Below are 17,486 nucleotides of genomic sequence, written 5' to 3' on the forward strand. Positions count from 1 at the left end.
GCCCATCCACTGCTGTTGGAGCTTGCCAGGAAACTTGCCAAAGCGTGAATCATAGGCTAGGACCAAATCACCTTCTTTGAACTCCTTGTGCTTGATGAAGCTGTCATGGTAAGCCTTACGTCGAGCTTGCGTGGCTTCCATGCACTGTAGAGCCATCCGACGAATTTCGTCCAAACATTCCAGGTGCAGGAGACGGCGTTGCAGTGAATCGTCATCCCCCAAACGCTCTTTGATCGCCACTCTCAAAGAGGGTAGTTCCAGTTCAACAGGAAAAACTGCTTCTGTACCATACACCAACTGGAAGGGTGTTTGTCCTGTTGCTACTTTATGGGAGGTTCTGTACGCCCAGAGGGCCTCTGTAAGTCGATCGTCCCAATCACGACGATGTGCGGCAATTGTTCTTGTCAGAATCGAGCAGAGGATGCGATTCGTGACTTCGACTTGGCCGTTGGCTCTGGGGTAATAAGGAGTGGACTTGCGATGGCGGATCTTATACAACTCTGTCAACTCTTCCATGACTTTGTTGAGGAAATGAGTGCCTCTGTCACTTACAAGCTCTAAGGGACTGCCAAAACGGGTGATGATATTCTCGTACATGAACAGGGCCACGCTGTTACCATCGTCCCGCTTTAGGGCTTTAGCTTCACACCACTTTGTGACATAATCCGTACATACGAGGATGTATCGGTTCTGTTTCCTTCTGGTAGGAGGATCGATTGGACCTACGAAGTCAATGCCCCACTTCTCAAACGGCTTCAACGGAAGGATAGGTTGCAATGGCATGGCACTTGTCTTGGTGGGTTTTCCCATTCTTTGACAAGCATCACATCTTTTACAGTAATCATAGGAATCTTTGTGAATGGTAGGCCACCAATATCCTGCTAGCAGAGCCTTCCTGGCTGTAGCTTCTCCTGCAAAGTGACCTCCACATGGCTCGTCGTGGCAAGCCTTCAGAACAATCCCAATCTCATCCCCGGCAACACATCTTCGGAGCACTTCATCTTTGCCCTTCTTGTACAGTGCACCGCCGAGCAGGGTGTAGGGGGCTGATTCTAGCATGAGCTTCTTCCTTTCCCGACTAGAAATACCCGGAGGGTACTGTTGGGTTGCTAGCAGATTGGCAATGTCTGCATACCAAGGAGTAACAGTTTCTACCAAGAATAGGGAAGCATCAGGGAGGTCTGGATCATCCTGCTCCTCGTCTGCAGTTTGTGGGATACGCGACAGATGATCAGCCAGAACATGGGAACGACCGGGCTTAGTAATCACCTCAAAGTCGAACTCCTGGAATAAAAGGAGCCATCTCATCATTCGTCCTTTCACATCTGCTTTGTTCATCAAGAAGGACAGGGCCTCATGATCCACATAAAATTTAAAGTGGGTGGATAGGAGGTAATGGCGAAACTTCTCTAGGGCAAACACCATTGCCAAGCACTCCAGCTCTGTCACTGTATAGTTTCGTTCCCTATCAGTGACTTTTTGGCTTGCATAATAGATCGGTTGATCCAACTTTGAGGAGCCCTTTTGGCAGAGGACAGCACCTAAGCCTTCAATTGATGCATCAGTGTGTACGTGGAACTCTTTCGTCCAATCAGGAGGTTGCAGAATGGGTGCCTCAATCAGACACTGCTTCAGAGTGTGGAAGGCTTTGTCACATTCTTCTGTCCAAGTAAACTCTGCATCTTTCCTCAGGAGCTTGTGCAAGGAGGTTTCCTTTGTCGCAAAATGGGCTATGAACCTTCTGTAGTAACCCACATGGCCTAGGAATCCCCTCAACTGTTTGAGGTTGGTGGGTGCTGTCAGAGCGGCGATCTTTTCAATCTTTGCAGGGTCTGTTGATATCCCTTGTGCAGAGACAATGTGGCCCAACAGGACTCCAGAAGAGACCCCAAAGATGCATTTGTCGGGGTTGAGGGAAATCCCATACTCCCGGCATCGGTCAAAACATTGTTCCAAATGTCCCCAGTGTTCACTGATCAAACTATAGACACAGAAGTCATCCAAATATACCTCGATAAAGTCATGCAGATGATTTTGAAATGCGGCCATCATGACTCGTTGAAAAGTAGCAGGGGCATTGCAGAGCCCAAATGGCATCACTCGGTAAGCGTAGGTCCCCCATTCTGTGGTGAAGGTTGTTTTGGATTGGTCTTCTTCTGCGATTTGGACTTGGTTGTATCCGCTGAATCCATCCAGAAGAGAATAAAGTTCATGTCCTGCTACTGTGTCCAACAGTTGGTCTGTGAAAGGGATTGGAAAATGATCCTTCTTTGTTTTGGAATTAAGCTTTCGAAAATTCACACATATTCGCAATTTGCCATTCTTCTTGGGTACAACCACGATGGGTGAAACCCATTCACTATTTGCCACTGGATAAATGAACTTGGCTTCCAGAAGCTTCAGCAGCTCCGCTTTCACCAATGTGGAATAATTCGGATTCATTCGCCTCTGTCGTTGCCGTACTGGCTTGGCATCAGGCTCCAAGTCAATATGATGTTGACATATTGTGGGATCAATCCCCTTTTGGTCTTTGTAAGACCATGCAAACACGTCCAAATTTTCTTTCAACAAGTTGTACAAGGTTGACAACTCCTCTTTTGGGAGACTGCTACCCACCTTCAAGTGGCGTTCAGTGCCTTCAGTATCCACAAAGGTTAACTGCCTTTCACCTTCTACTTCACGGATGAAGGTCCCGCGGGCTGCTTCTGGGTAGAGATCCAACTCCTTCAAGGGAATGGTATCCTCTTCTGATGTCCCACTAGCACCAATTTCTTCTTTTGGTGGAGACTTGGGTTGCTCTTTAAGATATTGGAATGGGATTAAAGCTGTTTCGGGTTTGGTTTCAAGAGTAATTACCTCTTGGCTTGAAGACTTATCTTCTGATGATACATCCAGGAATGTCACATAACAGGGACCCTCTGATGCCTGTTGGGTTAGTTGGATTGGTGCTTGTTGGCACGGTGCATCATCATCATCTTTCTTTGGCAAGGATAGGTTAGGACGGCAGGAGCCACACTTGAAAGATGGCTTGTTCTTCTTAATCCATGTCTTATAAAGGTTTTGCATATGAGAAGATCCATTTACCAGACCAAATGGTACCATCGCCATTCTGTCCCATAGCATGAGCTCGTCGGCTTCTGATGCTTCTGGAACTTCTTCCTCAAATGTATCCTCTTCAGGTGGGATAGATTCTTCTCGCTCACTTTCATAATCTTCTTCGTCCATATCATATCCATCCTCTTCTGTCTCTGTCTCTGTCTCTGCGTCTGCTTCTGTCTCTGCTTCTGCTTCTGCTTCTGCTTCTGTAGGAGCTCTGTAATAGAAGAACAGATTCTCTGTTTCCTCTCCTGCCTCTGTCTCTGTCTCTGCGTCTGCTTCTGCGTCTACTTCTGCTGTGACCATGTAACAGGGAGAGCAGTACATCCATGCTTCTATCTCACTGTCAGAAGTGATTTCCGAAGTCATTTCTGATTCAGGCAGGAAGTATTCACCCATTGATAATGGCTTTGCATCTTTTGGAAGTCGTCTTACAGTATCCACTGTTAAAGAATGTGCCACTATTTTCTTGGGAAGGATCTGTTTGACAGCATCTTCGTCTGCTGATGTTCCATCCGCAACCTCATTAGGGGAGTCAGAAGATAATTCCAAGGAGGTGGATCCATTGCTTCCAAAAGCCATGGTCTGCCCAGTAACAGAGGATAGGATGTGCCATAAGAGTTTGGCTTCACCACCAAATAGGTCAGCCAATAATCTTTTCCAGCCACTGTAGTCTTCACATATGGAAGAATGCCCAAAGGCTTGATTCTACTCTGATCCGCCAATCTGATGAGCCATTGGGTGGGTTGCACACCTTGTAGACCTAGATCCTTCATTGTCACATCCGTCATAATGTTCACTGATGAACCACCATCAATCAGTGCATTTACGATGAAGCAACCTTCTATCCATACGCCAGTCTCTGGAGTACCTGGATCTAGGAAAGCGTTAGCCACATCCACTTCTTTTACAGGCTCTGGAGCCTTGTTGGACTTTGTTACTGTTGAGGGAGCAATCCTTAAACCACGTCTTTTTGTCAGTATACTTTTGAACCTTTTCCGGCAACTGGGAGACAACATCAATAATTGTCGGAATGTAAGGTTTGGTCTAAAGGTATCTAGATCTCTGACCAGATCGTATTCCTTAATAGGATCCACTGGCTTTTCTAATCGATTAGGGAATGGGGCAACACCCATTTTCATTTTCCCTCTTTCTTCCATCAGAGGAATTACAGGAACTTCTTCTGTCACTTGTGGCACTTCCTCCTCTTCTGTATCCTGGACCTCTGGTCCTGTCTTTGTAACTGTCTCTGTAACTCTCTGTGGCACTGTAGGGCTCTGTACGGCACTGTTAGGCTCTGTTCTGTTCTGTTCTTCTGGTGGAAGATTGAACTTAACTGTTCTGGCAGGAGGGTTATTTTCTTTCTGGATAGGTGGTTCCTTCTGCTTTGCACGCGTGATGGCAGCAACTTCCAATTCTACCAAATTGGAGGTAGGCTCTTGGGCCTTGACCAGACTATCAGTAGCAGTGTTTTTCACTGGGGCTGGGCTTGGACAGTCTTTTGCAGTGTGGCCTTCTCCTTTGCAACGACTGCATAAGGGCTTGTAATCCACTGACCTTCGAGGATTTGGACAATTTGGTGAGATGTGTCACTTTTCTCCACATCTGTAACATTCCACTTCTGATCTCTGACCACCGACAGACTGTCTTCCTCTGTAACTTTGAGAGGGAAATCTTCTGGGTCCGAAATTAGGACCAAACTCTCTAGGCTTAGGTCCAATATCTTGTGTTATCATTTTGGATTCCAACAAGTTAAATCTTGCGTCTTCTTCCTTTCTTCTCCTATCATGCATCTCCTTCAGGGAGCAAATGTCCTCTGTATGATTCTTTCGCAAACAGTAGGAACAGAAGGCTCCAGGGATGGTTGGTTTCCGTGTGCATTCAGTGGCTAAATGGCCTGCTTGATGACACTTACCACACCAAGTATTTGACCGCATCACATCTCTTCCTGCTCCTGCAACGTTGGATATGCTTGCGGTATTCACTTTCAACGTCTGTAGTTGTTCTATAATCACATCCATCAACTCCTTTTTTATGTTTGCAACTGAGTTGGATAAATAATCCTTCAAGCTTTCTCCTCCAGACGTACTGACAGGAGGGTTTTGAGGAGTCTCTGTAATTACTGCATAAACGGGTTGGGCTGGTACAGAGGGGTCTCTGTTCTGGTTCTGATTCAGAGCTCCTGTTTGAACTGTTGGCTGTTGACTCCAGTTGGTAGGGTTCCACTGTTGCTGCTGATTTTGCATTGAGGAAATTGGTTGGGACCATTGTCGTTGTGGTTGAACCATCATTTGAGGCATGGATTGTGGCCACTGTGGATTTGGTGCACTGTACTGTGATACCGGGGGCATCTGTTGGTAGGGGTAGGGAACAGTACCTGGGACTGCATTTGGTGGGTACATCATTCCTGGCACCAGAGGAGGTAGGACTCCTCTTCCTGTATTCATTGCTAATCTAGCTTCCACTTCATCGTACAGTCTTGCACCTTCTGTTGCAGCTTGCAGGGTGGCTAGTCTTTGTAGCTCCACAAACTTACGAACTTCTGGTTGTAATCCTCTGAGAAACACTCCCTTCTGAATGCCATCATCTAGATTATGGTTAGTCCATCTCTTTAGGATGGATTCCATTCGTGAGACATAGGCTTCTACTCTTTCTCCAGAGGACTGACTTAGGTTCATAAATTCCTCTCTCATCCGCTCTTCAAAACCTTCACACCTGAATTTAGTGAGGAAGGCCAACTTCAGGTCGTCCCATGTGCCAAAAGTTCCTACTGCTTGTCTCTCATACCACTGAAACGCCGCGCCCTTGAAAGTGGCGGGGAATATTGCTAACCAATGCTCAGGGGTTCTGGCATTGTTAGCCACACACGCTACCATAAACTCTGCTACATGAAGATCGGGGTCTTCATTGTACTCTCCCTTAAAAACTGGCAATGGGACTACATTCGCTGGTCTGTCATCAATATTTCCAGGACGGATCTGGCTTGGAAGTGGACCTCCAACAGGAGGAGGAAGGGCTTGATGTGCCATTGGGACTTCTGTAAAGAGTTCCGCAAGGGCGTCAAAGGCGGCTTCTGTTGCGAGCTCGCTCTCGGCTGTGATTCTTGCTTTCTCTCTTCTCACGTACCTCTGGACTCGTTCCAACGCTTGCCTTTTTATTGCGTCATTCATCAGGGGGGTGACTCCACTATGTTGTTAGTGCTCTACAGAGGGTTAACAGAAGGCTTCAGTCTCTTGAGGACTCTCTTGCCAACATTTCTTCTACTTCTTTCTTTTCAACGTCCCTGAATTCTGCTTTCATGCCACTACACAGGGGAAGGTATTCGGTTCTGAAGGTATCAAAATGCATACGTCTGAGCATTGTGGTAGTACCATCATCATAGTAATGCCAGCTTCTGATGGTTTCAACAGTGTATGTTGTGAAAAACACTCTGTCTACCAACTTCCAGTGGGTTGCTAATTGAACAAACAGAAGATTATCAGTACACCAAGCATCCCATGTATCTTGCTATTGAGCATCCACGAACAAATTCCAACTATTTTCCTTCTTGTCCCTGTGAACCTCTACAGACCAAGACTCCTGAAGCTTCTTCAAAATCTCCCACTTGATGTTGTCTGGAAACTTCTCAATGAATGCCAAATCTTCCATGGATGTTCATTCTCTCTGTTTCTGCTCTTCAGTTTGTTCCCAAACAGTTTGCCACCAAGATGCAAGTTTCTGCTGCTTCAATAGGAAGAGGAAACTGTCCACCACATAGAGCATGCATCATGATGGTGATGTGTTTCCGCCATTGTGGAATGAACTTCTTGTGGAAAGTGGCTTTGATTATGAGGAATTCCAACTCTTCAGTGGAAGAAGGAACTTTACAATCATCCATTGAATTCTTCTCTTCTTGGCAATGCCAATTCCTTCATTTTCAGCCTCTTTTGGTGCTTGTTGATGGCAAGTTTCCCCGGCTGCGCACCAAAAACATGGAGCCCCGAGAAGAACACCAAGGAAAAGGGAATTCTCTTGCAAGAAAATCTATCTTGTAACATCAACAAGCTTATTTATCATGTTTTATATGATCACAATGAAGAAAAGAACACCAGGCACAACAAATCTTCATACAGCATCATGTAGATCTCCCACGGTTTTTAATAGAATCAACCATATTCTTCAACATCTTCACAAAATCCATCAATAGAACAAAGAAACCAAAGAATACACCATCTTTGAATGGAAATACATCACATAGTATTCATCTTCAATATCTTCATAGTCTTCTCTCTCAATCTCTCATATACGATCACTCTGTTTGAGTAGAATTAGCTATCTCTGACTCTCTCTCTCTCACTCCATCAATAATACATCATATCCTCACTACAATATCTCCAAATTACACTCAATAATCACTCTTAGGTCGTGGATACTCCTCCCAAGAGGTATGTCTGATATGAAGGGTCACCAGAGCCACTACAGTGTCTCTTCACAGCTCACTACTGTCACTTCACTCTAGTCTTCTCTTGAGTCTTTAGCAGCTACTTCTTCCACTTCTTTCAGCTCTTTGCACTTGTATTCACCTCTTTCCAAGGCTAGAAAACTTTCCCCAAAGTCATACATACATTCCACAGAACACTTACAGAAGCATACAGAACAGTCTACAGAACAGTACCAGAACAGCTACAGTACAGAACAGAACAGAAGCAGAACAGAAGCAGAAGCTCTACAGAAGACCTACAGAAGGTCACAGAAGGTCATCAAAACCTCATAACTCATTCTCAAACCATTCCAAACTCTCACAAAACATTCAATAAACTTTCACAATATCTCATCCTTCATCAATCAATACTCCATCCCTCCTTACAGAAGACAATCAGAACAAAACAGACCAAAACAGAACAAAACAGAAGGTATACAGAACCATTCAGAACCTATCAGAACATCACAGAACCATTAACAAACATCATGAACTTCCAAAACACAATCAATATTATCCAAAACATTCTCAATCCACTTCCAAATCAACCAATCATCTCATAAAATCAACCATTCAGCTCTCAAAAACAACAAAAAACAGCCAAAAAACAAGTCATTTCAACACTCAACAATACCTGACACATCTTATGCCAATCATGGGATTTGAGTCCTGTCAGTTGGTCATCCTTTGTGAATGCTATCTTGAGAGAACGCATTAGGCTAGTTAGCGTGCGAAAGGACTTGATGTTTTCCTTTACTAATTGCACTTCATTGCCAGACAAAACCCAAGGAGCGCGCGGCAATTGCACTCGACCGTCGACGCCACTTACAAGCCAATATGGTTCCATCTTTCCTACTGCTTTCAAATCCATCCTCGCTCCTAGTGTGTCTCGCTGCCTAGTGAGATGGTCCCATAGCAAGGTACCCACATTCTTAAAAATGTGCATGGGATCTAAAAGGTGGTTAATCTTCAGTTTTTTCCAATAAGTCAGCTCATAGAAAATTGAGAAGCATCACATTCCACTGGGAAGCGAGTCTTGGTCCACCATCCTACGATCAAACCAGCTCAGTGCGTTCATTCTCGCAGGAGGGCAACCAAGAAATTCTTCTCTCATGACATTACCCTCTGGCAAAACAGCCCAATGTCCCTCAAATACCATCTTCTTCATAGATTTTAACATACGAGAATCCAACCTTGGTCCACACAGAGAACATGCATGGTAACCTAACGTGACTAGCTCTACAGAACACACATGTACAATGAGGCATGTCATAATACCAACATCGCTCAAAGAAAACTAGCAAAATAAAAAAACACGCTTTACTAGAGCATTCTCCATAACCTGGAAAGTCATGCATGGTCCACATAAGAATTGCCCTTATAGTTGTGGATGGCCTACCAATATGTTTGCTCATGTCCTCCACTACAATTCCCTCCCACAACTCCTTTAGCTCATCAATCAGTGGAGAGAGGTAGACATCCATATTCTTGACTTTGTATCGTCCAGGCACAAGCAAGCTGAGAAAAAGGTGTCCTTTCTTGGTGGAAAGCCATGGTGGTATATTGTAGTTAACAAGGTCCACGGGCCATACACTATAGGAGGTGGAACGTAAACCAAAAGGATTTACCCCATCCATGGCAAGACCAAATCGTATATTCCTCACCTCCTTTGCAAATTCAAGGAAAGTCTCATCAATGTGATGCCATGCTTTTGAGTCAGCTGGTGTACGCTGTACACCATCAGTGGATTGATTTTCCGCATGCCATGTAGTCAAATTCACAAAACTCTTGGTCCGAAAAATGTGACGAACACGCGGTATCAGCGGAAAGTGCCTCAAAACCTTTTGCGGAACAATCTATCCTTGCAAGTCATTTCGATACCTGTCCGCACCACACTTGGGACATGTGGCCAACAATTCAAAAAAGAGAACATAATCATTGGGGCAAGCATGAATGCAATTATAACCCATGCCTAGCTTTCGCATCACTTGTCTTGCATCGTCACGAGACTCAGACATCGTGTTTTGGATAGGCAAAATATAAGATTTCAACGTTCTACAAATTGCAATGAAGCACGTTATTAGAGTGCTATATAGCACATTTTAATGGCTTTGAATAAAGAATCATACACATCATAATATACCTGAATAGCTCTATCACACTCGCATGGCTCCACCCATACTTTGTTTGTATGCTCAACAATGTAAGAAGTGTCTTCAAATGGGATTCCCGACTCCCATCATACAATAGAATGGCACTTCCGCAATTAAAGGATCTTGGGATTCCGAGTCCGTCGGAAGAAATCATTCGATCATGTCCTCTAACTCCGGCTCCAAAAAAGCAGGAGGATCGTCCATGTCTCCAGTATTCTCACCCATAGAAGGGGGTTGAGAGTTATCACCTTCTATGAGATAGTTAGTTATCTCAGAAGGCATTTGTATAGAGCGCAGACGAACCCGTCTTACTGGACGCAAGAGATCTGTGGACTGCAATGTATCGACATGGCCCTGACCCTATAAAGGACGTTAAGGAGCTAACTTCTAAGATAACCCCAAACTGTTATACTTAAATCAATTACATGTCATATAGTACGTAATGAGAGAGAACTTACCGCAATCTCGTAATTCAAGACTGCTTAGTCGATTATCTCAACTCGAAACTCTCCATACCGTTGCACATGCTCTATGGACAAATGACGTTTTCGACGAATGGCCAATTTGCATTGCGTGCATGGACAGGGGACACGTTGATTGAGCCAAGCCTCATGATCACCACCATGTTGGTCGTGAGTGCTAGACATCTTGACCGCGATGTAATGGAATGATAATTTAATAAAGATTCTATATTGTATATTGGGACCACTCCACTATATATATTTTAGGTCTTTTTTCTTAAATTTTCATACCTATCTCTTTGAGTTCGGCTCTAAACTTATCTATCTTTGAGGTCGGCTCTAAACTTATCTATCTTTGAGGTCAGCTCTAAATTGTCCTCACACACATACATTTTCGTACCTACATTGTAAAGAATAAAAACCAACACAAGAAATTTTTTGAAAACACTCGCTTCCATTTCTCTCTCTTTCAATATTTCCTAACCTACATTGCAAAGCAACACAAAGATCGAAGACAAACCAATACTTTCTAACCTACATTGCAAAGCAAAACAAATATTGTAAAGAAACCAAAACAGGGCATACCGTCGTGCTCTCTTCTTCTTCCATGACCTCTTCATGTGGGCGACACTCCTGTCCTCACGTGCAGCTCGTGGCTTGCTTCCTTGCTCACCTCCCTTGCTCACTTCTCTTGCTCACCTCCCTCTCTTGCTCACAATCCTTTCTTTCTCTCTGCCTTCGCGCACTCATATGAAACAAACGTTCGGGTTTCAGTGAAATTTTCCCGCAGTAAGTCGTGGATATTAGCCTTGGTATTTGCGTCTTTAAAAATGTGGGTATTTGTGTCGCTAAAGGTATCTGCGTTTTTACAAACGTTGATATTTGCGTTGCTCAATACCAACGCAAATACCGATGTTTTTAAAGACGCAGATACAAATGATAATACCGAGGCTAATACCGACGCCGAAAAGAAAACGTCGCTAGTTAGCGTCACTATATGTGTGTACCCTTGTAGTGCATCTCAAAATCTCATATATACACCTATTTACTATTCATGTATATATTAAGCAATTTTTGAAAAATCCATGCATAGAATCCATCTTAGTGCTTTCCTTCTACAATGGGTTCTTTTTAATTATCCAATTTTTCATCACCTTTAGTTGGACACTAGAAGATCATTTTTGGATAAAATGAATCCTTCGAAATCATCATGGCTACTTTAATTTCTGCATATCCTCCTTGAAGTTTATTTACTCCAAGCTATGTGCCTCTCCAAGGTACAACAAATTTTTCAAATTCTTATTCTAATATTCAAATAATTAACTCAGATGTATATCAAGGTTTTATCCTAGGACCTAGAAGTTTTTCTTAGTGGTGAAACCTTAGAAAAGAAGATAACATTCTACTAGTCTGGAGATATATTTGAGTGGAAAAATATCAAAAGTCTTAATTATGAGCTATGCATCACAATGTGGAGGTTAACTTTTATCTCTTCTTCTTTAAGATTCGAATAAATGTCATGCTAGAATAAAATCTAAATGTTTCTTAATTATAATTTTACCTTGAGATAACTAGTTTGCAATAATATCTCTATAAGAAAAACATTAAAGAATACAAAAATTTCAAACATGCTTAAAGGAACACATTTGATAGATAATAAGCTACCATGAATCATGCCTATGTGAGCCCATAGAGCCTCAAACTTTGAGAAAAGCCAAATATCAACACAATAGAACCAGATTGAGAGAATACGAAAGTTGAATAATAGTCTAAAGTGTGTGAAGCATATAATTTAACACTAGCGAGGCATACTTAATTAATTGTCTAATATGTTGCACAAAGGGTTATGCCAAGATCTAACTTCCAATTGCACTAATATTCTACATTGATGAATGATCTTGGGATCAACAACCATGGTCTGGTCTGGCAATAGCTTAATCCTATGTATGAACCAATTCTCATTTAAATTTTTATCCAAACCTTTAATACCATTTCAGATGGATTTTTGGAGTGGTTGCTTGGCTTTGTTGATGCAATGTTTCTAGTCTCGATAACAAAAGCTAGAAATTCAATATGGAAGATATTTTCAAAAGCATAGTATAGTAGCAAATGTAGTGGTTCTTCTACAAGATATTGAAAGCTCAGAAATTTACTTGGTCCTAATATATTATTGCTTCGTTTGAGAAACATTAATACATAAGAAAGTGGACTCTAAGCCAAAATAAAATGCTCTTCGTACTCTTTCACGAAACCATGTTCATGACTTGGAGAATTACGTTGACATTCACACAATTAGGGTTTAGAAGGAAGACCAAGACACGATGGAAGGCGTTCGGTACATTCAAGTGATACCATCAATCGGTTAAGTCCTAGCACTCCGACAGAATATCACTTGGAGAAGCCGGCGGAATATCCATTATCACAAAGCATGAAAGAAAAACCAGTTGAAATGAAGGATGTTCAATACAACCAGATAGAGTGGCACTCTTCCGTACGGCAACTGCAAGCTCGTTGCCAAACTGAACAAACAAACAATCTAAGACTGACAGATTTTACACCATGGCCGGAGCAGGAGCGCTGGCTGGGCCAACGTTGTTGCAATACTTCTCGACCAAAGGGCACCGGCAGTATGGATGAGTGGCAGGTAGCTTCGTTAGTTGATCTGGATCACTAGCTGCTGCTAAGACGCCATCATGCACCACAGCAGGAGCCTTTTCGCAAGAGTCCTTGAACAAAGGGCATTGGCAGTGCACCTTGTCCGCCGTCACCTCCAGCTGCTTACACAAGGAACTTTCAATCGTTCCCCACATAGGCAATTTGGTGGAATATAGGAAATTCTCCAATATTTCCTATGTAGACAAGTACGTATTCCCCATCTATAACTAGGAAATTGCATTCCCTTCATCTTATAATAGGGAATATAGAGCATTCCCTACATTCCTTTGAAAGTCCCTACGTTCCCTACATCTTATAATAGGGAATATAGAGCATTCCCCACATTCCTTTGAAAATCCCTACATAAGGAATTATAAGGATGTGATTAAAGGTACTTTATAGATGTATAACTTATAACAAGCCTACATAGATTTGAAAATCATATATTTTCTATAAGTTGTAGGTCGTCATGTTTATGAGTTTATATATTTGTAGCATACGTTTAAATAGTGCACAACATGATTATAAGTCATGTAGCTTTAACCCTATTACTTAATGAAAAGTTACACAATATGAGAAATTTTCCTTGGAAAATATAGATTATTTAATACAATTCTTACAATCTACCTTGATGCATTTTATTAAATTTGAATCCTTTATTTATTTTTCATTGTAGCTCCTTAATATTGCAACCCTTTTTAATCAACTCGATTAATTTTGTTGGATTTGCAATATTGATGCCCACTTTTGCATTGAGATTTGAAAAAGTAGAGCAAGTTTCATCTTGTGAATATGATTTGATAAACTAGACCAAGTTTGGATATTGTGCCCAAAAGCTTCATAAATCATTTGACAATTATTCCACATAACTTCCATTTAGAGGGTCCTCTAGTATGAGGTATTCCTATTTATGAAATCAAATAAATGTGTTGATGGTCTAGAATCAAGTTCTCATGCAAAGAGTATGTGGTAAATTCTTATGTAGCACTTACTTTCATAAGTGTAAGTTAACATCTTATTGAAAAATTACTACATTCACTTCACATATGGCATCTTAAAGTCAGTATCTCATTGAGATGCAAAAAACTTAGTATACAATACTTGTTTTCATTAGGAAATACTACTAAGTATTAATATATCAATATGTACATCCTAGAATATATATTGATATTATCCCAAATATCAAGTGTAGAAACTCCATTGGATATCTAAAGAGTTATTTAGGGGGTCAAAATAGTTGACAGCTTTAAGATCAAAATTTGTTTAAAACTAAGGTGAAGATAAACAAAATGCATAGTTTTGTGATGGATAAAACTCTTGATAGTTAATCATGTACTAGTGTGAATATAAACTACTTAAAAATATCCAATTTACTAACAATATTTATCACTAAAGAAGTATAATTAAAAAACTACTAGATTTGGGATTTTTTTAAAAAGCACATGTTAACATTGAACCCAATTTTTGAAAATGAGTAGTTTTTTCATGATTTTTTAGGAAATCTCCTTGGGAGAAACATGCAACTTACCCAAAAGATTTGCAACTATGCTAAAAACTTGAGTGTTGCTTGACCTATAGCGGCTTTCTCATCCACTCACTATATTTACACTCAACATCAACTTAGGGGTTGATAGACTTACGTGATAAAACTAGCAACATCAACTACATGCTCAAGGGGAAACAATCTTCATATCAAACTACAAAGAAGCAACTTTCCTAAGCCTTAATTTCCCTTTGCCCAATGGTGGAGTACTCTTACAGACATCTCACCTCCCTCAAAATCCCTTTTCAAGTTGTGAGGATATCTAACAAGTGCTACAACCCTAAGCCACCAACATAGATAATTGAACTCTCCTCCAAGAAGTAGTCTTAAATCTTTCTATCCAATGAGGATCCTTCTATCACCGAATCTAATGTTATTAGACTCAACTCAAACTCTTGATGATATCTTCCTTTTCTTAGGTTTTGTAAGCATGTAAGAACATTCTCAAGTCAAAACACCTAGAACTAGTAGGTTGTTCTTGATTCTCACAATATTCTTCATGCAATCAATCCCTCAAGTAAAGAGTCATCACTCTCTTAATTCAACATACTAATCTTTCTCTTTTTTAAGAGTTGAACCAAAATAAATTTTGGACATGGCAACAACTCACTAAGCCAACTAGTAGCTAGACATCACCACATGATATATATCATGTTTGCCACATGAGGTATAGAGCATTGTATGCATCTCAAGGAAAGGACTATTCATTGTATGATCAAAAGATTGTTCCACATGAAGTCTCAAAGGCATCAAATTTTCTTCATACCTTAGCATTGACCTTTATAATTTGAAAAAAAGGTGCACCATATTCCATCACAACAAAACAAAACTCTCACATGTACTTTGTCATCGTATGGAGTAATGTAAACGTTTCCACTTTCAATAAGTTTCCAAAGAAGGCAAGATGAACCATCATAGGCATTATAGAGCTTCAATATCACTGTCTTTTCTAGAAATGCCAAGTGATAAAGAGATTATTGTCCAACCATAGCATGTGCCTCTTGTGCTAGTACTTGAGCTTGTAGAAAGTGAATGTGCCTTTGCTGCAACTTATACAACACTAAAATTTCTAGCTTTGGGCATACAACACCTAGCCAAACTTGCTGGCCCCACACCTAGCCCACATACTCGACTAAGGTGACTAGATCAATCTTATTTTTACTTTACTAATATTTAGTATTTTATTTATTTTACTTCTATGTTTAACTTTCATTCAGACCCCATTCCTAGACCACATGGGTAGCTATGATGGGTATACAAGAAAGGCTTGGTAAACTAAAATTAATCACGAGAATTTAAATATATTATAGTTGTATTTATAACATTAACATTAACTTCAAAGGGTAACAACTTTGTGCATTCTCTCTCTCTCTCTCTCTATGTATGTATGTATATACATATACATATATATATATATGGGGCTATAATGGAATAATGTCCTAGGTGGTTTTCTTTAACATACACGAACAAAGATTTTGTTGTATTATATATCTGTACAACACATATTCCCAAATAAACCTAGGAAAAATGAAGTCTTAAGGGTAACAACTTTGTGCTCTCTCTCTCTCTCTCTCTTTATATATATATATATATATATATATATATAGGGCTATAATGGAATAATGTACTAGGTGGTTTGATTTAACATACATAAGCAAATATTTTGTTGTATTATATCTGTACAACACATATTCCCAAATAAACCTAGGAAAAATGAAGTAAAAGTGGCAAAATTCCAAAAAACACAACCTTTTTAGTTACTATTAGATTGTTTTTTACAGTATTGCAATGAAATGCCTTGTGTGTGTGTGTGTTTTTTTGTGTGTGTATGCATACCAATCGTGTAATGTATAACAACCTTCCATGATGTGTTTTTGAAAGTATCTTCCAATATCATGTGATGTGCTTGAAAGGTGTATACCATGTGAGAGTGAAAAGACTGCAAGGTGTGTAATGGAAAGTGATGGCACATGCTAGTGTCGGACACACTTGCACATTGAGGACATGTAAGTCTATAGAGATTCTGATGTTGAATAAAGACAATCAAGCAAGAGAGAACAAGAACAAACAATGGAAGCAAATCATCAAGCAAGAGGATGAGAAATGAGAAAGTATTGATGATGTAGATGCATCCAATCACATTATGTTCATATCACACTACATGCATTGGGGGTTTTATTCTCAAATGAAACTACATGAATTAGCATTTAGGTTAGTAAAATGTGTTGGATGTTGTGGATTAGAACCAAAGGAAACATTGAATTTCATCCTTAAAGAGTATTAATGTTTTTGTTGTATTTAGTTATGCTACAATTGCCATGAGGCTCTATTATCATTCATTGAAGAATACAATTCCTAAGAGCATCGAAGTACTAGCCAATCTACCAATGGCTCCCAAATGCAATAATGCACTGAAATAAAATATGAGTGTTAGCTACCTAAAATTTGTGCATGTATTTCCTAGAGGGCATCGACATCCTATTGAGGAGGTGGCGTGCGAATGATCCATGGTCTCTTGATAATGACCAACATGGTCCAAGTATAATGCACAAGCATCATATTGTAGTCCGTATCATGCCCTACATAATCCAAGGCATAATCATTCCTATAAGTTGGATGACATTGGGATATGGACTAGCCCTGGAGTAGGTGTTTGGAGTACCATACCAACCATATAGAGAATCCTCATCCCAATCTATAGTAGCATAAATGATGGAATAGGAAGAAATATATGTGATGCCTCTATTATCCCTATTGTCTAGAAATATGCTTTCCAAATGTGTCCAAGTATTGTTGATCCACAAAAGTCTCCCAAAACCAATAGCACAGTGAAATAAATTTTTGAGTGATGGCTACCTAGATTTCTTGCATGTATATGTATAATACATCATCGTCCTCTTTGCAACAGTAATACCATAGGAGAGGTCAATCGTAAACAAAATTGGTATGCTTTCATGTAGACTTATGCAAGTTACCTCTTGCTTAAGCGTGATGCAGCTCAATTCAATGACACCAAAGGGAATCCCCATGTTCTCTAAAAATTCTTGACATGAGAGAATGTAAAAATGTTAGCTCTTGAGCTTGAAGGGAGCCTAAAGAAATCGGCTCACCGTTCGTGG

At 40.6% G+C, this 17,486-nt stretch overlaps 1 pseudogene; it reads right to left on the reverse strand.

The window, feature by feature from the left end:
- The window catches only part of LOC148018738 (uncharacterized), a 59,602-nt pseudogene extending 49,690 nt beyond the window's left edge, over positions 1 to 9,912 (reverse strand).
- Between the last annotated feature and the right edge of the window lie 7,574 nt (positions 9,913 to 17,486).

This window comes from Lygodium microphyllum, chromosome 20 (genome assembly GCF_053477565.2).
Source record: "Lygodium microphyllum isolate KBCC chromosome 20, Lygodium_microphyllum_v1.1.10, whole genome shotgun sequence".
Taxonomy (NCBI): domain Eukaryota; kingdom Viridiplantae; phylum Streptophyta; class Polypodiopsida; order Schizaeales; family Lygodiaceae; genus Lygodium; species Lygodium microphyllum.